This window comes from Lonchura striata, chromosome 20 (assembly GCF_050655825.1).
Source record: "Lonchura striata isolate lonStrDom1 chromosome 20, ASM5065582v1, whole genome shotgun sequence".
NCBI classification, from domain to species: domain Eukaryota; kingdom Metazoa; phylum Chordata; class Aves; order Passeriformes; family Estrildidae; genus Lonchura; species Lonchura striata.
In genome coordinates this window covers 12,483,095-12,505,850 of record NC_140722.1, presented here as the reverse complement: position 1 = coordinate 12,505,850, position 22,756 = coordinate 12,483,095, and the positions used below count along the sequence as shown (strand labels likewise).

The following is a 22,756-nucleotide window of genomic DNA, read 5'->3' as shown; positions in this document are numbered from 1 at the left end:
AAAAGAAAGCACAGGTGGGCTGCCTTGTTTAATGTCTTCCACATGCAGAATCCCAATGTCCAGAGATTAATAAGGGGAAAATTATTCTATGTCAACACTACTGCAAGGTTTAAAGGCCAAAATCCTCTTGAGTCTGAGCTCAGCCATGAGAATATTCCCTCCATGGAGAGCCACAGTGCTCTGGTAATAAAATAATGGGGAGGATATTGCCCAGGGCTGCATGGGGAGTGGCAAACGAGGACAGTGGTTCCATCTACAGAAAAACAAACTCCAGGCTGGGCTCCAAGCCAGCACTGCTGCTCACCTGCATCTGAAAGCAAGCACAAGCATTTTCTAAGAAACATTTTATTGCAGCATGAAGAATTGAAATGTGAAGATTCCAGAATAAATTTTTCTTTTTGTAATTTTAATTCATCCCCCGTTCACCTGCATTCTGATGCATTTTTACCAGTATATGTTGCTTTTTCTCCATGCATTCCACATGCCAGTGTGGTGGTAGCTTATTCTTTTTATCCTGGTGCATTGTTGGCTCACACCCCGAGTCAGCTCTGGGAGGAGCCCCCAGCAGCTCCAGAGGGACACTTTGAACCACACCTGCATTGAATGTGGGGCACAGCTCCATCCCACCTCCACAGCTTCCCTGAGCCCACTCTGCTGGGTGCTGGGGCCACATTAGCAGCACCATTCTGGGATTTAGGGATAGCCCAGATCAGACTGGTAAATTCTGAGGTGGCCACAGGCACCACTTCTGTCTAGATCTGTAGGATGGATGGTGGTGGCCATTCTGGCCAGGTCCTGCCTTTCAGCAGCTGAAGGAGGAGGGTGTTAACACAAAGGTTTGCACATCACCATTCCCAAACATCCAGGCAGCTTGGCTGGGACACGTGGAAGGAGAAGGGTGGTCAAGAGAGGCTCTGCTGGCCATGCTTCACCTCTGGCCACCACTCCTGAGAGTGCTCAGCCCCACAAAAAGTCATCCTGAAAAATCAAAACTAGCTATTTACTGCTCGCTCCCCTCTCTGCACTGTGCTGAGCAAATGTTTGGGATGATATAATATGCTTAATCTTAGGAAGAGAAATATCTTTATTAGTCTGTGGCAACATTTTTCTTTCAACTTCCATTCACCAGGTTCTGTGTGCCTTTCGATGGTGTTTTATTGTGATTTTTAGATGTTAATATAAATCCTGTTGTTCAGCATTATAGCTTCACTGATCTTATTTCATTCATTCTTATCTTTTCTCCTGTGGATTTTATTAATTTCTATCAGTATATAATTAGATTTTTAAGAGCCATCATAAAATTTCTAGCATTTTAAATACTCCTCAGAGGGTTGCCCTGTAAATGTGACCATCTTCAAGCACTTTTTCCCCTTAATAAGGAGTGCTGTAAGATCTTTTGTTTTATTCATGAAATGTCACATTGTCTAATATCACAGCACTACATCACATAACACATCCAGCTCTGTAGTAGTAAATCCCTTTATGTTTCTACATCGGATTGCAATTTGCAATATTAATGCTGCAAGTAACGTATAGTGACAACTGAAACTTTCAAAAGAACATACAATTTCCATTCCAGACACCCACTATCATTCCCAGTAATGGGAATCCAGTCTGAATGTATGTCTCCAGCAGATTTAACAGCACGACTGTCAAAGCACCAGTGGTACTTGTGAAACCACAGCTATGAAGGTAATCTGTGAACAGTGAAACATTTCCAGGAACTTTGACTTTTCCATTCCAAATCTTAATTTCTTGTTATTCCACCAAAGTACATAATAATAACAACAATCATAATTATAATAAGAATAATGGTCAGAGCAACTGTGAAGTGTCTTGCAGTAATGCAGCAGTGCCCAGCTACAGTTCTGTATGTGGCACAGCAACTCATCCTGTCTAAAAATACTAAAGATTTGATGACTAAGCCATGGATGCCATCAAAGGGAGATTTTGATTTTAGCTCTTGAATGATCCAGAGGTTTTCCCACTTCTTTCAGTGACACCATTTGCTGCCTTCCCACCAAGTGACCCATCCACTGTACCCCAGGTAGAAATCCCTGCCTTCAGGGTTTCAAATCAGGTTTATCACCAGAAGTAGCTCAGGCATCTGCATATAAGCTGCCTCAGCAGAGAAACAAACCTACTACCTGGCCCAAAGTCCAAGGATTTAGCCCATAAATCTCAAGGCTTTGATTAATTCCCTTCCTTTGATTCTTTTTTTCCTTCACAGATGTTAACATTTTCCAAGCAGTTACACGTTACCTTGGTGAAGTGCTAAGAAAATAGAAACCATGTCTGCAATGACACAAAGGATAAAGTAGAATAGCAGACATTGGTTTAATGCAGCAGTCAAGATTAGATAAGGAGCATATGCCCAAGGCTGGATCTGAGAAATTAGCAGGAATGCAAAAGACATCTTTAGCACGTGTTTCTGATATAAAGTCACTTTCACTCAGAGGGGAAATCTGTTCTGTGCTAATACCGATATTTTCTTCTCTGATCCATCAGGTGAAAACATATTGGAAGAGGCAGGATAATGGCATTTCACCAGCAGCATGGTTCTCTTCTTGCTAGAAATAGATTTATTGTGCCTTCTCAGTCAAAACTGATAGCATCCAGCATCCTCCCATTTACCTCTCGCTGCTCCTGTCATCTGGCATTTTTCTATAAACAGACAATGATTTAAGATTTAAGCAGAAATTAAATCATTTTGCCTGATAGAGGATGGTAAGCTCTGAGGCTCTGCAATCTTGGTTATACAGGTTTAACATGAAAATACACATACAGCTAAAACTTGCTTCCTTATTTTCCCAAGATTTAGCAATTCAGGAACACAGTTGTTTTCATCATCCATTATCACAACAATGGTGATAAGGAAAAGACATGTTAGCTGTGCTTAAATTATTTATTTGGAAAAGTAAGTTTTAATATGGAAGTCTTGTAATCAAATTTGAGAACACATAAACAAAGGTTTTCATGTTCCATTCTGTAGCTGATGTGTGGCAGTATGGATGTACCCAACAGTTCAGAGAAATCTGGGATTCTTATTGAGATCAGCAATCCCAGTCCCAGCTGCACTCAAATAAAGTTTTCACTGAGAATCTTATGGTTTTGCCAGTGGAAATGAGCTAAGGTTTATTTCCATTTTTGAGGGGCTGTACAGAAGGGATGGGGGTTGCTCATAAATGCTGTGGATGCTGTGGATCCTACAGGCAGGCACTGCTCTGTCCTCCTGACTCAGCCTGTGGAGGAGCCTCAGCCTCCCTCCGTGGGAGTCTGGCAAGATGAGCTGTCTATTTTAGGGACTCAAATTAAAGCTAAACAGGAGAGAATACTCCTACAGACACAGAAATCTCTTGCTAAAGAGCAGCTGAACAACTGGACCATTTCTGCAATTATTTCTGAGTATTTTTCAGTCAGATCTTGTAGAGCCTCAGCTGTTTCCCACCTGGTCAGTCCTGAGCACTGTGCTCAGATCACTCCTATCTCTAAATCCCAAGTCTATATTCTTCTTTTACACAAGAATCAAATCCCATAGCACACTGATTTCCACAAGGCAGGCATTAACCTCAAATATCTGATGCTCAGCTGATGCTGCTTCCAGCATTATCAAAATCCTAGGGCTAGAATATGAGACTTCTCCCTTCTCCCTTCCCTCTAAAGGGCATCACAATCCATTTTTTATAAGTTTGTATACTCCCACACAGCCAGGGCAAAAGTGGTGCTGCTCTGGTATGTGCGTATCTCATAAAAGAAATTCTTTTGCCAAAGAAGCCCCACAAATTATAGCCTGAGGCATAAAGAAGAGAGATCTAGATCCCAACTCAGATTTAGATGTGAATACACTGTGATCAAAGATCTTGGAACTAAAGATAATTACAGCCTACTGCAAACATCATTGCTGCTTTAAAAATAAATCAAGATGGTTAGAACCTTTTCACTGAAAGCATTTCCAAATCCAAAATGGGAGTTGGATCCAGTACAATTTTGGGAAAATGCTGGGTTTCTAATATTGAAAAATATATTAGAAATCTGAAGATTTTTGTATTAATTATATTCTCACTTGAAGCAGAGATAATATTGACATTAGGTTACCTTTAGAAATCACCCACCCAACATTTCAAGTGAAAAAAATGTAAGCAGAAAAGGCTCAGTTAAAAATTTTAGAAAGAAAAGAGCACAATCTAAAAAAGAAAAAGGAGCATGATTTGAGAAAAATAAGCTTCTAAATTAATAATTATAGCATCACCTTTTATTTATAAAAGCACAGGTTTTAAATAGGTATCAGCCTTTAAATGTGGGAGTCCATCATGTTGTCACCTGTACCTCTAGCTCCACCATTGGTGACACTGTCTGTGGCACACTGGGGTTCTCAAGTGTGAATGTCTCACCACATGGGTTAAGGAAATTATTCTTGTCATGTACAATACCTGCGCTTTATAAATTACATCAATGAAAATTGAAATTCCTGCTTGCTCTAAGCACAGAATTACTGGGATAAATTTAGCAACTCTTCAGATTTTCAGGGTTCCTACACCATCAATCCCTCTCTTTCCTTCTGTTATGACCACATTAAGTTAATAAGACCATAGCCAGGAGAACCATCACAAACAGAGTCAGCTGGTAACTAATATAAATAATTTATTTCGGTTCTGAGATTAATCAATATATGACCTAATTTTTCTAGCTATATTTTCCTCTATGTGCAGAAACTGCAGAGAATCTCAATGGCCACTTCAAAATCCTATTTAAAAATTGAACACTAGAGATCATATTTTCCAAACCTGCCCAGTCTGTCTCTCCTAATTAATGATGTGGTGCACTAAAATAGAGTATTCTGTATATTCTGCAGAGTGTTGCTTGAAGTTTGACTTGTATGAGTGCCATTGGCTTTCACAGCTGTTGCCATGAAAACTCCAAATTGTTGTGAAAAGAAAAAAAATAGATGCCTGTGCAGCAGAATAAAGGCAGAAGTAGTAAGTAGGACCCTGAGAAATGAATCTGCCTAAGCAAGTGTGGCATCACTGCTGTGCACCAGAGGCTGCTCCTCCAAACTGGGCTCCAGCCAACAAGAGAAGTGACAGTGATGAGGTTTTTGTGCCATTTAATCCTCAGCCCTGAGCTCGGCAGCAGAATCAGCACCAGCACCTTCAAATCAATTCAGCAGAAAGAAGAGTGATGAGTCATTTTGCAGAAGTCAAAAACCAACCAGCTGGGAACATTTGTGATCACAACCCCCTCTGTAGCCCTTCCATGGCCACCTCAGTGTCCCCATGAGAAGGCCAGTGGCCCACAGGAGCTGGCAGCTTCCCCAAGAGCAGCTTGTGACCGCAGATTCTTTTTCTGGTGGATCTTTCCATAACTGAGTTCTGTTTAAAACCATCCAGCTACAACATCTTGGCAAGGAGGTTGCTCCAGAGCACAGGCTCTAACTCAGCTGTCGCTCTGGACCCAGGGCTTTTGCACAGTGTGACATTTGCACTGATGGATGATGTATGTGTCCATGTGATATATGCATATGAATGAGTAAACACAACAAAAATCATGCTTAGGAGGAGGAGAAATCAACAAGCACATTAGGGGAGAGAGGTCAGGGGAGGGAGCTTTTCTCATTGACCCTTTAACTTCTGAGAAACTGAAGAGTAGTCACTTATTCAGTGCACAGAGAGTTAAAGATCTGCAGTGCCTCTTTCCTTCCCATCCATACCAGCACCTAACAATGCTGATACTGCAAAACCTGTTATGACTTGGTGTAGGAAAGAATCACTGCACTCAATGCCCACAGGTTCTGGCATATTCTGGCCTGTTGGTCACAGTTTTGGCTCCTGCCCCTGAACCATACTGTGCAGCAGAGCTGTGGCAGCATTGCACCTCCATGATCCAGCTCATCCCTTAAGTAATGGCGAAACCTTGCCCACACATGACAGTCAGTAAGTAGATCCTCAGATCCCACTGGTCCCTCCAGATCCCTTGGGGTTCATTCCAGCAACACAGCTCATCCACCTGTGTGCCACAGCTTAGCCACTACTGCTTGGAAATCCTGGTGTGGTTTGTGCTTAGGTTACAAGGCACAGCTCCATGCCTCTCTTTTCAGATTCAAATGCCTCAGAACTCTGAGTTGTCTCTTTCTGAAACAATCTGTCATATTTATTTCACCGCCTCTTATCCTTCTGTCAATATTTCTTCCTGCAGACAACAAGAAGCCTGGCTTCCACAGCTATCCTAAATTCCCAGTCCCTGCAGGTCACCTATCCTTTTCCTCCCTGGTTTTGTGTTCCATTTCAATGGCTTCTTAGGGAGGGGAAAATTCTCTCCCTTCTGTCCATCAGCACATGGTCTTCCTCCTCCCCATCCTTCTGGCTGAGGCAGGAAGAGAGCAGGGCACCAAGAACAAAATGAGCCCTGAGGCATGTCTGGCACAGGAGCAGCCCTTTCTGCTGTGCGCTGTGCCCAGAAAGCTCTCTCTGGCCATCAGGTGATCCAGGATCCATAACTTGAGAACCACTGACAGGGAGAAACAGGCTTTCTCTGTTCTACTCCAACACCATTTGGTGTTTTCTCTTACAGGCTGTTCTCTCCACCTCACTGCACAGAGAAAACACCCCAGAGTATCCTGTTCAGAGCCACTTCCTCACCCTACATCCCAGTGGATGCAGCTTCTGAAAGGAAGCAGAGCCAGCAAGGATGGAGTACTTTTGGGAATCATTCCCAGCATATGGAGACTGCATTCTGCAGCAAGCAAGGGCAGTTCCCTCAGCAAGTGGAAAATGGGCTTCACCTCCCTGTGGTCTCCCTGTGGTTTGCTTCCCTTGCGATATTATTTTTGAACAGCAGGCAAGAGCTCTGTGCTTCTTGTCCTGTTTAGTAAATCCAATAACCAAACCTGGCCCACTTCTGGGTGGTCCTCTTGAAAAACCCAAAATCCATGCCAAGGCCATGTGATATAATAATCATAAATACAGGGATTGCTTTGACAGATACCTCAAAATCAATTTTTCAGGAAATGGGATGTTTCAACCAATGTGTCCATTCCATATGGATTTTGCCCCACACTATTTCTTTTACTTACTCAGTGTCTTTGTCCTTCATTCCTGTAAAGCCAGAATTACAAGCCTGGAAAATGAAGATCACCGGTGCATGATGCTTGACTTGATCTCAGGCTGGTAGACGTTAGCCTGCACAAAACGCCTCCCAAGTTCAGGAATTCAGATCTGGATTTGCTGGGCAGCCCGACTGCTTTCATGACCAAGAAAAAGAAAGAGAGATGTAAAAATCCATCCATAAAAAGCCAGCCACGAAAACCCAAACGTAAGCACGGTTTCCTTTTATTTTGCTGCATACTTTGCGGGCACAGCCGGCGCTCCGGGGCTGCCCGGGGCAGGCGGGGATGCGGAGCCCTGCCCGGCCGCCGGGGCCGTGCCAGCGGCTCGCCGGCAGCCGCCGCTCCGCTCCCCCCGGGCCCCGCTCACCCGCCTCTGCCCCGACAGCATCCCTGCCCGCTGCCCCTGCAGCGCCTTCTGGAGCCCTTCACAGCCCGCCCGGTGTGAGATGAGCTAAGGGAGAGCGAAATAACCCGAGCGCTTTCTGAGCTGAGCAGCGGGAACGGCAGCAGAGGCTGCTCACAGACTCTCAGCGCTGCCTGGTCCCTTGCAGAAGCAGGGTCAGATCACCAGCCAGCTCATTCCCTGCACATTGGGGATGATCTGAAAAGTGTTTAACTCTGAGGGAAAATAAACATTAAATTGCATCACTTACAAACTCCTTCCCAGCTACCGACTGGGAATGTTGTAACAGTTTTTCATGCACAGCTTTTTGCTAGTGTGTTTTATAAATCCAGTCTTTTCAGGGAGGACAGGAACCCAAGCCTCTTCAGATGGAGAGGACAGGCTGGCCAGAGACACTGTAGTAAATTCCTGTTCTGATAGGAATTGCATGAATAATTATTTGGAGAAGAAAGTCTATTCCTTCTTAAGGGCATGATCTAAATCACATTATATCAGAAAAAATTCTTTATTTTCTCCATATGCCTGTGCAACAGCCCCTAATTGGATGTCTATGCTCTTATTTGTCACTTCCCTGATTTAATTAATTGCCATAGAATTAAAAATACTGGTTTAATTCATGCTCACATAAATATCAGTCATTCCTGTCTCTTTTCATAAACACAGGCCCTAATTCAAGTACCATAATTTTGCACTGCAAACATAGCCAAAAAGGTGATAAAGGAGAATTTCGTGATCTATATGTTGGCTGATATAGAAAGAGCAGAGCACAGGATCAAAGCAGAGCAGTGTGATTGATTTACTCCCAGCTTCTGCAATTTTTGTGAAATGTGTCTTGAGGTATGAGATCCCATGAAGGGAGCACTTGGTGACAAACAGTCAGCATTGCAGGAACTACACATCCTTCCACTGCTCCTGGCATAGATATCCATGTGGACAGACAATCACTGGATGCCCTATCACCTCCTCCTGACCTGGGAACCCAGCTGTTAAACAATGCTTACTGAGGAACTCGGGGTTCAACAGGCACACCCCAACCCCACAAAACCTTCCTCCCACTGCCAGCTGCCACTTCCCAATCCTGCTGCCTTTTCTTTGCCATGTTACATTCTCACAGAGCTGCCCCTGCCAGGGACAAACTGCCATGGAGGGAGCACAGGTCTGAGGACAGAGAAGGGCTTGTGCAACTGCACAGGCAAAGGGTCAAAACCTTTATTAAAAAAAACTGTAAACAATTAAAGTAGCCATGAATATGGTAGGCATGCATGCAGCATTAATATTTAGGGGAGTGGAGGAAGGAAGACAGAGAGATGAAAGCTGAACACCTTTTTGAACCTCAGCCAAAGCTTTATCAGCCATATAAATAAGAGAACATATCCTGCTCAGTGAGACACGTATTCACCCTGTTTCATTACATTCTGTTCTGTCCTCAGTCATGATGGATCCTGCTGAGACTCGTGTTTAACAGTTCCTTCCTGGAGTGGCTCAAGCAACAACAAGAAAAAAAATATTGTGAAAGTCACACCCCATTGAAATTGCATCCTAAAGGGACCTGGTGAGCACGGTAATTACCAGGATGACTGTGAGCACCAGGGCCACGCTTGGCTCAGCGGCTGCTGTATGTGTTAAAATTAAAAAGGACTTTAAGCAGATGCAAGGAAAGTGGAAATTAGGGACCCAAAGTGGAGGCTCAAGAGCGATTCATCATCCCTGATAAGGAGCCATTAGGCTGGACTGTGGTGGGAGCAGAACCCAGGGAAGATGGCAATTTTAAGCTTACAAATGCAGAGTAATCCCTGTTTTCAGATAATGGAAAACTGCATTAACCTTGTGATGCTTCCCTGGTGGCTCCAGCACATTCCCCCTCTTACCAGCCTCTCTGCTGCTTTTTTTTCTGCACCCTCTGATTTGCACAGGTTCTGATTTCCACCCTCTGTGGCCAATCCCAAAAGGTTTGGTAGGCGAGATCAGAATCCAGCCCCATGTTATTTCAGCCGGAACAAGATTTCTGGCTTGTTTTAGCCATCAGGATAGCCTTGACATGCTTTGACTTGCTCGCACCAAAAATGTAAACAGCAGCCCTAAGCAGAACAATTAACATTGTGTCTCTGCAGATGTTTGTTTCCCTTGAAGGAGCTTGGAATTTGAGTGGGGAAAAGCAGAGTAGGCAGCGAACAGAGGCTAATGCAGTCTGGGGCAAACTTCCCAACTGGAGTTTTATAAACAGCTCAAGCTGCTTCCCTTTCTATCAGTGATGTCACTGCTAACCTTAGTTTGGGCTGCAGCATTGCTATCCATCATCTGCCAGCTGCTATTCCTTCCCCACTGTATAGCAGCAGGAATATGTGAGGGCAGCCGGAGACCTGAAGAGTTTCTATTTCATGTGAATGGAAGCCAATAAGCCCCAGATTCCCTGGATTTTTCATACAAATTATCTCACCCAAGTCTGCAGATAATGCTGTCTAACAGTTGTAGGTTATAATTTCCAAACAGGGAGATAACCTTCATCATGAAGCAAAAGCAAAAATGCCATTAGCAGATAGAGAGGTGATTTAACTCAACCTAGCCATTTGCTCACAAGTCTGAATTTATGTCACCAGTTGTGATGAAATGAGTGTTTTCTTAGATAGATATGGACGACTAACACAGCGCAGAACTCAGCAATCTTCAAAGGACTCTGAGTTTTAAATTCCCTGGCTAAAGTCAAACATTTGTCTTTCTTATCACTTTCACTCAAAGGATGTGTTTTTGCAATATTACATCAGGTTCATTTGCCAACAGAAGAGGCCAGAAGGTGATGTCCAGGAGATGAATGCTGCCTTCACTTACATGACAGTAACCCATCAGCTGCACTGGAGTTACTCTGGGATTCCAGTGAAGGACTTGACAGCAGGACCATAACACCCTGCGAGAACATTTCTTATATCACCATTGCAAGAGCCCCATAAATCCAGCACTTTCCAGCTGAGACACTTCAGAGGAGCTCAAAGTTGAGGTGATCAAACAGCCAGCAAAGAGGCGACTGAACAAGGAACAGCAGTAGGACACTTGCCTTCCTCCCCTGCCAAAAAACCCTGTTAGGTCAGAGTAATACTAAATGCAGAGTTATTCTGTGTCTAAACCCATTCTGTCTGCAATTATACCCCTTTGCAGCATGAGACCGGGAGGCTTTGTGAGTAGGACATATTTTTTAACAGGTCACTTGCATTTTCTTTCTCCTCTCAAATACCAGCACCTGAGCTGCTCTTATATTCTCCTTTAAACTGTTTCTGAGCCAATCCTGGATGATTCCTTGCAGTGCTGCTGTCATCCCTCAACAGGCCATGAAAATCAAAGCAGATTTCATTTGCTTTGGAAGCAGATGTCTTGTGAAAAAGCTTCTGTCTGTTTAGCAGCATGGCAGATTCATTCCTCCAACAGTCAAAAGGCTTTAATTTAGTGAGGTCACACAGTCAGAAATTGGCCAATTGAACACTCACCAGAGAACCTCTGCATAAGCCTGATGTGATTCTACAGGACAGAGGAGTACCTGCAGCATCAGGTGGAATACTGGAGCATCTCTCATTCCTCAGACACAGCGAGGTGGTCTCACTGCTGAACACTGTTATTATTACATACAGCAAATCCTGCTGCATCAGTTTGCCTTTCCTGCAGCCTCCTATGGGGCTCACAGCAATGGCAAATGAAGAAAGCAAAGAGGGATCGTGGGTCCAGACTGCCTCAGGCACAGGAAGGGCTGAAGGTGAGTGACTGCCTTATGCAATACAGTACTGCAAATCCTTCTCCGGTCATTTGCCACTTTCGCACCAAGATAAACAAAACATGTCCCTACTCAGTCTGTGCAATTTTCCACAATGCCCTGAACTCTGCAGGTGACAGCCTGGGCGAGGGAACAGAGACAGCTCTGCACACACGCTGGTGACATTGCAATACACGATTGTGACAGGTGGGGATAGTTTTCAAAAACTACCTCTGTACCAGAGGATTTGAAATGTTTCTTACCTGAGGCTACCTGCCAATAACTACTGCTATTCTTTGCAGCTGCAAACACCTTCAAAATAAAGGCAAAGTTCCAGCTGAGTGTGATGTTCAGACTCCAGCTCCAGCTGGATTAAGGTATCTGAGGAATTCATTAAACCTACTCCTGCACCTTGTTGAACAAAGATGAGTTGTTTTCATGCCCATAGTTTCTGGACAGTTGTGTCAAACCTTTGGCTACACCTAACCAAAGGCCTGTCTAAACCCAGTTGCACCACTGGGTAAGTAAGTTTAAGTCATGCCACAGTGACATTAAAGAAGGCATCACAAAGAGCCAGCTTTGTGGCTTAAGACAGATGGATCAACTGGGAATACCTAGTCAAGGATGACCAGAAGGCTTCTGCACAGAAAAAGCTAAAGGAAGGCACTCTAACACAGCAAATTCAGCCATCACTAACACTTACCGAGTGCATCACTAGTTAAAAAACTCAAAGGTAAGTGTCATTCCAGTCTTTGCACTCCTTGTCTTCAAAGAGCTTCCAAAGGCAGCTTGAATTCTTCACCCTGAAGCTGGCATGCTCAGAGTGACATTGGAAGCACTGCTGGCAGTCGCTGCCATCGCAGCCCCAGCTCCCCACGCTGGCAGCAGCAGGAACGCGGCTGTAACTGGATCCGTCCCAGCCCGGAGAGCCTGGGCAGCCCCACTGCCAGCCCCACTGCACAGTGCATATCTGCCCTGCACACTAACTATAGACTTGATGAAACATTATCATACATGAAGGACTAATTAGGTGTGCTGGGCCATTAGCCATCTCTGAACATTGACTGATGAAAAATGTAATTAATGGCAGCTTTCATAAACAGACTGCAGAATGGAGAATTGAATTAAAAGAAAAACAGCTGTTGCTAATGGAAATAAGGGCCATTTCTTGATTAAAATATCTGCCTGTCTTTCCGTGGGAGTTTTTCCAGAGTAGTGGGATGGAAGAGTGTAACAAGATCTGGGAGCAGAGAATCTGCAAAGCTTCCTGCTGAAGAAAGTACAACTTCTCTGGCTGGTGAGTCACAATGTTTTCCTTTTGCAGATTGGAGCAGGGGAAAGAACCATACAATTGCCTTGTTCATCTTGCTGCCAGTCTGAACAGCTTTATAAACCTTGGGGATCAACCCTGACATGTAGGAATCCAACTCAGCTTTAACATAATGTGATATTTCATTTTACATGAACCCACAGATATAGGAGGGTCTAGAATTCAAAAGCTACTTGCTCAGGCCCTACACAGTAGCACTGAGCTCTGAATCCAGGAGGCATCTCCACAAATCCCACTTAAGCTCATCTATTGATTCTGACACCAAACTGCAGCAGGAATACACAGCTGAGAACATCTATCAAAGAGACTTTCACCCAGAGACAGCCACTAGGGACTCAGTAAGAGTTTGGTGACATGATTGAAAGGGTCTGAATGATGGAAAATGTCAGAATAGAGATTTTTTTTCGGGTCATGAGGCCTTTCCTTCATGCTGTGCTGATTCTGATTCCCACTGACAAGAAACACTACAGGATAAACCTACAGTATGGAAGAGTTAACATCCAGATTTTCATAGGGACTGAGCAACACAGCTTCATCTGCCTCCTGTGACACAAATCACAGAGCAGTGGAGTGAAAAGCTCATTTCTGAGTTTCTGAAGCAATTTACTACATTTACTTCATTTAGCATAAACATTTTCATGGTGCTTCCAAGTGCCACTGGGACCTGAGTGTCAGTGGACATGGCCTTCTCAGTTTTACCCTGTGAGTTTGAGTGTGTCCCCTCCAAGGCTCAAGGATGCTTTAGTGTCTCTTCTTATAAAGTTTTAAATGATGGGGTTGATTCCCTGGGAGGGCACGTGCTGCAGATGAATTTTGGTGCCTCACCATCGAGCTGCTCTCTGTAGACCTGCACCCCACTGTGTATCTGGGGCAGGAGCGCTCTGCTCTGCTGCTCTGACTCCATCAATCTTTTCTGCCTTGTTCAAAATGATAAATCTTTCCCATCAGTGATGCCTGAGAGCTAACTAAGCCTTGGAACCCCAAGCCCCACAGAGCCTGCTGACAAGGAAATACACGCTCCATGCCACCCGTGCCCCGAGGAGCGGAGGCGCATGAAAGGCTGCGTTCAGGCATTATCAGATCCAAAGTGGAAACCAAAGAGAGAGAAAGGTCTGAAAGATGAGCCAGATGGGAATGCCTGTTGCTTTCACCTTTGATCCACATGGTGCTTTGATGTGGTATTTCAGTCCTTCAGACGAGGTAACTTATCCCAGTCTGCAGCTCATGGCACCTCTGATGGATATAAATGAGGCAGCAAGCCGAGCTCCTGGGCTCTCACTGAGGCACTGCCAGTCAGAGGCATAATTCAGTCCCAGCTCCCTTCCAATGCCCATTTTTTTTCTCTGCCTGCAGAGTCTAAAAGGAAATTCCCTCAAATAAATACAAAAGCACTTGATGTTCATCTAATGGCATTTCAGGGAAAGGAAGCATGAAACCACACAAGTTATTCATCTCCATAAAATGGTTTTATCAGGACCCAGAACACAATTCCTTAGCCTGAGGTGGTCTGATCTTCTTTGTGAGACGTAAATGCATGACATTATGTGCAGAATGGGTGCTGCTTAAGAACCCCGATAGATACAGAGCGGGCATGTGGGAATGATCAGCATAAAATATTTCCTTTTAATGATGTGCACACTTCTGTTCCTTTGAGAGAGAACAGTATGTGCAGTGAATACTTCAGCACATTTTTCTAGTGATATGGAGGTCTTGATCTGCTGGTGAGGGCTCAGACTCAAGTGTTATTTGTGTCACTCTCAGCCAAAGATCTGCTTCTCCATTGCTCTGTGCATGGAAAACCCTGTGCCCAGGTTTTTCCAGCAGCAAAACAGAAACAAAGTCCATGTCCATGTGCTCACCATTTGGGCAATAACCCAACCTGGAAAAACAAGCTCCACACAACCTGGGGTTTGTTCTCTCTTCAGTCAACACCAGAAATCTGTCCCAAGGAATAGAAAGAGTGGTATTAGTTTGAACAAGAACTCCTCCATGTGCACATGAAACAAATCCTGGGAAGGGAGCAAAGCTGAAGCTGTTCTTACTTGCTACCTCCTGTACAGGCTTTAATTGCACATTATTCATTAATCCTTTGCTCTTCTGAGCAAACAGATCTATTTCAAGACACTTGTATTACATAAAAAGCCAGAAACCCTTCTGGATGAGTGTATATGTACACATTCACCCAAGGGAGCACCACTGGCCCTCATTTCCCTGTGCAAGTGCTGTGCTAGAGCTGACAGAAATTAGCATCTATTGTGTGGCTTTCTTGGGCTGGTTTTGACACTGGGTTTACAAAATCCACATGGGAACTCCAAGATAATTGCCTGGAACACTCTCAGGAGCGGCACTTAGAGGGAGATGAATCTGCAGGACTGCTTGGAGCTGCAGGAGGTATCTCACTGTGGAGATTCCTCCTGTCATCCCTCAGCATTTTATGCCTGCTGTCACCCCCCTGTGTTTGGTCTGCTGTCAGACCACATGAAGATTAGATATGCAGTTCTGGTTCTACAACTGCCCTGACCGCAGTGATACGGTTTCCTGATCATTAATGGACAGCATCGTTCTATCCCTGGATCATGAAAACAGGAAGATACTAACAACTGTGCTGCAGGAAAGGGAAAATCCTCCTTGTCCAGGGGTTTGATCTCTGTAACACAGCTGCCATCATGTTTAAAATGGGAGAAAAGTTATCCAGAAACAGAAAAAAGGGAGAGAAAAGTGAAGAAGCAAATGCAGGGAGGACAGAAATGTGTTCACAGGTCCTTGTCACTCTTAGACAACATGCTCAGGAGAATCAAACACAACTGTTGCTCTTCTGTTCTTCAGCAGCTCTGTTGTTTTCAATTCAATAGGAATTAATCCTGGTCCCACAGGGAGGAGAACAGGGTAACTGGTGCAGCAGGGAGATCTGAGCTGGATCTGGAGCCAGACTAACGGGCCAAAGTCGTCTCTGATAGAACAGTGCCAAGACCAGCTCAGCGTTCTTCACCTCCCCTGAGCTTCAGCAAGGACAGACCTGGCTGGGCTGTGCTCAGCCTGGCTAACCCAGCTGTGAGCTGTGCAGGGCCCAAGCCCAGCAAACCCATCGGCCTGGCGGGCCCTTGCCAGCCTGACACGTCTGAGTTCGTGAACTGCAGCTGGTGCTGGCCCCGGGTCCATTTTCCCTCGACATCCCGAGCAAAGCCAGTCAGGCCTCACCACAGCGCCTGCGAGACCACGGGCAGGAAGGGATCAAATTTTCCAGTTTTGCCTCAAGTGTGTCACCACATCAGCACACAACTGCTTCGCCTCATGCCCATGTGTTGTGTCACACCTCATATTTCACACGATAAAACACAGCCCAGCGATGCAAGTCCCTTCTCTTGCAGGATGGCTGGTATTTATGGAGATAGCCATTACCAGGAAGCCAGGATTTAGGGCATGCAAGGGCTGGTGGTGGCACAGAGCCCTTGCTACTGGTGGGTGGGATTGCTTTACCTCTCCCTGAACTCCAGCCAGGCCACTCAGCACATCTCCAGCCACAAGAAGTTTCCAGCTGTTTTGGTTTGAAGCACCAGAGGAGGGGGAGAAGCGGGGGAGGCTCTATCAGCTCTTCCCAGGGAATGTGGTTCAGCTCCTCGCACCTCATCTTTGGTTAGGAAACTGAGATGGGGATAGGCAAAGCTGCTGAGCCTACTTAGACAGAATACCTCAAGAAAACATGCGGAGCCAAATTATGTCTCGCTAACTTCTCCCAGCCCAACACCTTCCACAGCTCTGCTGCAGGGAAGTGAGGGCAGCACTGGGACCTTTTCCTTGGCCCCTGCTATGGAACAGCTCCTGGGCTCTCACATGCTCTCAGTGGTGGGGAAAGCCACTGCTGTGAGCTGGGACACTGAAGCACCAAGAACAGCAGATTCAGGCAGATCCCAGGTTCCACGGGCCTTGTGCCCAGTGTTTCCTGCTGCTGAGTGATTCTGACAGCCTCCTCTATGGATTTTAAGAGGGACACGGTGGAGAGAAGCCAGGGTGAACATTCCTAGGCAAGGAAAATGAGGTGGCTGTGTCAGAGTAACTGGCACAGATTGGATCCCCTCCCTTGGGAGCAACAATTCAGCCACAGGTGTTTGGTTTTTCCTGCAACTGAGCAGGAAACCCTGAGGTTTCAAGAACCCTGAACCCTCTGTGGTCAATGGTGGATGTACTCCAAGTATGGGAAGACGTGGCCACCCCTGAAAAGCACAGCCAACAGGCCCTGGACTACCTTTCCCAGCAGGGATACAAGGGCAGCACAGCACAGAGATGGGGGCACACACCCTGGAGGGCACAGAGCCTCCCAGATCAGCCTACACACAGCAGCAAGGGGCTGAGAGGTCAAAATAACCTCTGCCTGCTCTGCCCACTGCTGACATCGCCCACACCCTGACATCATTCACATCCTGATCCTCTCCCAGCAATGGGGACGACTGGGGAGTTCAGGGCACGGGTCATTGAAGGAGGTATTCACTGTCACTGCAGAGCAGCTGGAGCCACCAACAACAGCTGAGGGGACATCAGTGGGAGGTGAGCTAGAGGAGTCTGAGCTGCGTGAGCCATCCAACATCAGGCATCCATGACTCCAGAGGGATGAAACGAGGGTAGCTTGGAGAAAAACCAATTATTGTGTTTCAACCCAGCAGGCAGCAAAACACCACCCAGCCCTCACTCAATCACCCACAGTGGGATGGAGAAGATGATTGGAAAAAACCCATGGGTTGAGACCAAGACAGTTTACTAGGACAGAAAAGGAAGGAAAATAATATTAATAATGATGATAAAAGAATACACAAAACAAGTGATGCACAGAGCAATTGCTTACCCCTCACTGAGCAATGTCCAGTCACTCCCCAAGCAGCACTCACCACCCCCTGGCTAACTCCTCCCCTTTTTTTGTCCAGCATGCTGCCACATGGTCTGGAATATCCTTTTGGTCTGTGGGATCAGTTGTCCCAGTTTCTTGTGCCCCCTCCAGCCTTCTTGCTAGCAGGGCAGCATGAGAGGATGAAAAGTCCTTGGCCACTGACCAGAAACAACTAAAACATCAACATTATTCTCATCCCAAATCCAAAACACAGCACCGTACCAGCTACTAGGCAGAAAAAAATAATCTTCTTCCAGCTGAAACCAGGACACTGTCAAATCGGCACCACAATCCCTTGCCTCAGTTTCTTCAAACTAGGGACCACAGGATATGTTCCCATGAGGCTCTGGGGAGTGGAAGTTCTCAGATAGTGAAGGCTGCCATTCTTTTATCTGGGCAACAGGGAGAAAATAGAAAGAAATAAAAACAGTTCATTTCTTGGAGCTGCTGCTCTGATGTTCCTTGCAATCCCTCTGTTTTGATTTCAGATGTATGGTCTGCTCTGGGTTTTTTGGTCTTTTTCTCCACTGTGATGTTATTTATGGCAGAAAGGGGATTTCATCATCTCCCCATGGCCATTCTCAGCAGCCACTCTTGCCCCACTCCCTGCCCTGCTCCCCTTGGTCTAATAAACTTTTTTTTTGCTTGGTCCAGTTTCCTTCCTTGCACATCATCTCTTACATCACCTCTGTACTTATCTCAGGTTCTATCATTTCCTATTTCCAAGCACCTCTGAGAATAGCAATAAACACCATGTACAGCAGAGTCTTGGCATAACACAGCAGCTGCAGGCATGGTTCTAAGTGACAGAAAACCAGCCTGGAAATCTAAGATTTCTTCACCACAGGACACCCACTTGGCAATAACTGGGCACCAGCTCATTAAGAAAATCAGGATGTACAGTTCCTCACCCTACAGGAAGATCTAGGCCAAAAAAAGTGAAGATTTGTTAAGCAGGACCCCACTCTTACGTGCCCTCTGCTGCTCCCAACTGGCATTGAAATTCCCTCTTTTCAGAGTGATTTATGGCCAAATGCTATCATTATAAAGCAGAACCAGACTACTTCTGTGTAAGATAACAGTCATTAGGCAGACTTTCTGACTTTATTTTTTTCGCTGTTTCATTGATTATTTTAACATTGTAATGTGCAAAAATCTATTCATGTCTTTATTAGCCTGACTTGTTTCCTACGTTTATGGAAAAGATCTTTGATAACAGTTGTTATTGCAGGAATGAATGTCAGACCATGATCTGCTGTAATACATTTTTCTGAATTGCCTTCTCTAATTTTTTTAGTTAAAAAAAAAAAAACAAAACAAAAAAACACATAATTTTAAGAGATAAAACCTTCTGGAAGTGGAACATTGCCACTAATTAGGATAACAAGAACATAGGTATGAGTTGCTGGGGTTACTGGAGTCTAAGCTTCTTTTTCTAAGACAAGAAGAGGCATATTTTTCTGGAAGAGTCTTCTCTTACTGAAATTTTGCTGCTTTGAGGGAAAATATTGACATTAATCCCTTTATCCATGATTCCCTTAGGAAAAATGCTGACCAGGATCCAGCAGCTCCAGATTCAGGTTCTGGGTTTGCTACAAATACCCTGTACGACCTTGAGCAAGCCACTGTTGTTCTGTGACTTAGTTTTTCCATCTGTAAAATGGCAGTAACGAGGAATCCTCTGTTTTATTGCCAACTCTTACATTACACATATCTGCAGGAGAACTGTTCACTGAATCTCCTCTTGCCTTGGCGCCTCATCTCTAAAAAGGGAATAATAATATTTCTCTTGTCTACTTATTTTGACTACATTTTGTTCATGTTTAGATGTACTGGAAGTAATGTGGGAGTCTGCCCCAGGATGCAAACAACACATTTCTCTTCTCTCTTACTGCAGGCAGGGTACTGTTTGACCCTTGAATGTCTGCTGTGTTGCCTGTGGTGGTTTGTCCTCTCGGGGAAAGCTGCTCTGTCAGTGACTGAACTGACTGACTTGCACTGAAGCACGAGGGAGGCACTCACAGAGTGCACTGTGGTAGATAAATTGTAGGGTAGCATCCTCACTATGGTCAGTAGCAAACATTTAAGGGACAGAACATCTTGAATTCACACTATCTCTGCACATCAACATCTAATTACTGCCATGCCTCCAGCCCCATAGCTTTTGCTCAGCTAAAAACCACATCTGTGATGCTAGGAGTCCCACCTGGATCTAAAATTATATACACCTTACAAGGAAGAGACCACCAACACATTTTTATATTTGATAGCTCAATTTAAAACCAGCATATCCTCACATGACTACTGGAGAGAGATTTAGGGTAAGCAGAGATATAAATGTCTACAATGAGCAACCTTTTATCTTTGCTGCAGAGGTGACCTACACCATGGTGACACAGAAGATTTAATATAGTGCCCAGCTGAGGGAAGGAATTTTGCACAATATTAGATGACAGAGTTGTTCCATTGTTTAAGTACCACAGGCATTATTAGCCTGTCACGAGACTGGGGTACAAACTCACAGACTGTGCCTCTCACATCTGCCTTTGAACAAGGTTGCCTGTGTAATTATGTATGTGAAGTATGTCTGCCTGTAAACACCAAATTCATGCAGCTGAATTTTGATTAAAAAATTCCTCCCAGCCCTCCAAGCAGACACATCAGTCTTCACTGACTACCCAGCTTAAAGTAAGACCTGATTCCACCTGGATTGATTGCATTTCAGTAGCAGGGGAGGAGTACAGACACATTTGCAGGATCCATTCTACCATTTTTCAGTGTGCAGAAGAACAGCTGAACTCAACACTTGACATTGAGCAAAAAAGGACAGAGTCCCTTTAGAGATGTGAATTTCTTTATTATTTAAACATCCATTATTTAGTGTCTCTAATGACAAAATTATTATTCTTTTTTAGATGTTTTTCTGGAATTCTCTGGATTCCACAATCTGCTGTTAAAATGCTGTTACAGTTAGATGAAAAGCCAGTTTGCTCAACAGCAGTCTTCCAGGCAGTTACAGAATGTCAGCTGTTTGAACCCAGAGAAAATAACAGCTCTCCTCTGTTTATGTTTCCAATAGGTGCATTCAGATTATAGCTCATCAAAATGAAGATATTATGGGCAACTATGTCTCATTTTCTTGTAAGGAAGCTGGAATACCAAGAGCTGGTTGAGAAACCAAGGGACTGAATTTTAAAAGCAGCACAGGCAGTCCTTGTTCCCATCTCCCTGCCTTGCAGCACCATCTACAGAGATGCTGTCAGAATCACACCCACTGCAAACCTCAGGAAGCTCCAGTTCCCTGGACAAACAAACCTGGCTCAGTGATTAACCTGCTCAGGACCCTGTGAGTTTGACAGCCCTAAAACCTGAAATCCTTCTGCAGCAAAATTTAGGCAAGAGTATGATCAATTTTCCCAGGAGCCCCTCAATTCCCGTGCAGAGAATGCACCTCCAGCAATGACAGAGGTAACCCAGACACTTTGCTGGTTTTTTTCTCCAGAAACTTTCCTACAGAATAACTTCTCTGGCAGAGAAGTGTTCCATCTGCAAAAGGATGGTGGGATTTTTCAGGGCAAAATGCACTTCACGGTCCATTAATCCTGAATTTGGCACAAGCTGATTGCTCAGACTTCAAAAGAGTGCAATATTTCACCTCCTCCGTGTATCTACTCAATTACACAAGATAAAACACGGTGGGGATTGACCTTTATCTGATCACTGGAGCATAAGGTCTGCTTGCCCTTCCCATGGCCTGGGTGCCCAAACAGTGATACAAGGATAGGAGCACAATGAAGGAATTTCTAAGCACAAGCAAAGGAGTTTTCAGTTTAAAAGCTGGAGTTTGAAATATGCCTCTGATATTTTTTTTTTTTTAAAAAAGTATGCTTATCTATTCACCTCGAAATAGAATGTTCTTCTGAATATGGAGTGGTTTTTTCCACCAGAAGCCAGATCCAAATGCCACAGCAGTAACTGGAAAGTTCCCCAGCAGGCCCTGGCTGTGGGAGGAGGTGGGTGCAGGAATGTGCCAGCGCAGGCAGCACTGCTGTCTCCTGCCTCACTGGGAGCAGCACAGAGAGCAGGCGTTCAAAAGCAGATGAAAGGGCAAAGCAAGACACAGCCTCCAAACCTAGGGCAGTGGGCTTAGGCACAGGCATGCAACAGCCCTGAACATTGCCAGGACGCACTGAGGAGGATGTATTATGGGATGTGTGCTGTCTTAGGAGGGGAAAACATGGTCTGGGGTTTTTATGATCAGATTGAGTGCAACATTCTAATGTGGTTGTTTGCCCTTGCCATGCCTGCAGGGAGGACACACCAGGACCCAATTCCTCTGATGGCTGAACATATTCTTCTCATTTCCAGCCTATATTTATTCACTACCAGGCAGAATAGAACTACCAGCTCTTATCTGTTATGAAAACCAAATACCTTCAAGAGTCATCAGGTTAGTCCAGCACTGTCCACCTTCAGTAAATAAACCCATGTTGCCTTTTAGCCCAGTTCTCTCTGCCATCATGTCTGCTATTATTCTTTCTTGCTAAATTTATCCCAAAGTCTTGTATTTTATTTGGATCAGACCTCAATGATTTTTCCTCTTTTTAAAAGCTGGAAGAATTTTTCCTTTTCTCAAACTGTGTTGTATTGCTCATGCAAGGATGCTGTTACACAAGCAGATATAAAGTGCTCTTGGATGTCTGAGTCAGAAATGAGAATATTCCAGCTGAAAGGTGTCTGTAACGATCATTTAGCCCAAATCATTGTCGCATTATGATCTTGATGATTTGTTCCACTTGCATGAGGTAATTTCTGTCTCCATACATTCATTTCCTCTGTGTACATTTCCACTACATATTACACATTCATTTGTGTCCTGCCTCCCCCCCTTTTCACCACCTCTCCCCGTCCTCTCCTTCCTCCCCTGCTATGTATGCCTGAAGAACATTTTGCTATTTGCTTTAATTTCTTTTGCTAGATTTACCTTAGCTTTACTTCTGGCATGTTTCCCTTTATGCCTACACTTCCTAACTTCTAAGACGTAGTTTTCTTTGATTAATCCTTTTTTCCATTCCTTCCACTCCCTTTGCTTATTCCTAATATTCACTTTGAAGTGGTTATTCACCAAGTCTGGACCCATTCCTTGCAGAGTTTTATCCCTCTGTGTACAAGTCCCGAATACTTTTATAGCCCCTGCATAAATTCCAAGCCTGCCCATCATCCAAAACTTTTTTTTAAGTTGGCAAAAATCAGAAAGCAAAATATGTTAATTGCTGCTGTGTACCAACTTCCAGCACATTGGGGTT

The 22,756-nt window shown here is 44.6% G+C and overlaps 2 long non-coding RNA genes across 3 annotated transcripts in view; one reads left to right on the top strand and one right to left on the bottom strand.

Moving 5' to 3' along the window:
• Nucleotides 1-8,942, bottom strand: part of LOC146765740 (uncharacterized) — a 16,191-nt gene extending 7,249 nt beyond the window's left edge. The window contains exons 1-2 of the long non-coding RNA XR_014949697.1: nucleotides 7,342-8,942; nucleotides 7,070-7,236 (exon numbers count right to left, since the gene is read on the bottom strand). This is a non-coding gene — a long non-coding RNA (uncharacterized LOC146765740). The remainder of the gene's footprint in view (nucleotides 1-7,069; nucleotides 7,237-7,341) is intronic.
• Nucleotides 1-22,756, top strand: part of LOC116184343 (uncharacterized) — a 73,266-nt gene extending 50,510 nt beyond the window's left edge. For both annotated transcript variants that reach the window (XR_004149108.3, XR_004149109.3), the window contains 2 exons: nucleotides 7,100-7,308; nucleotides 8,936-22,756. This is a non-coding gene — a long non-coding RNA (uncharacterized LOC116184343). The remainder of the gene's footprint in view (nucleotides 1-7,099; nucleotides 7,309-8,935) is intronic.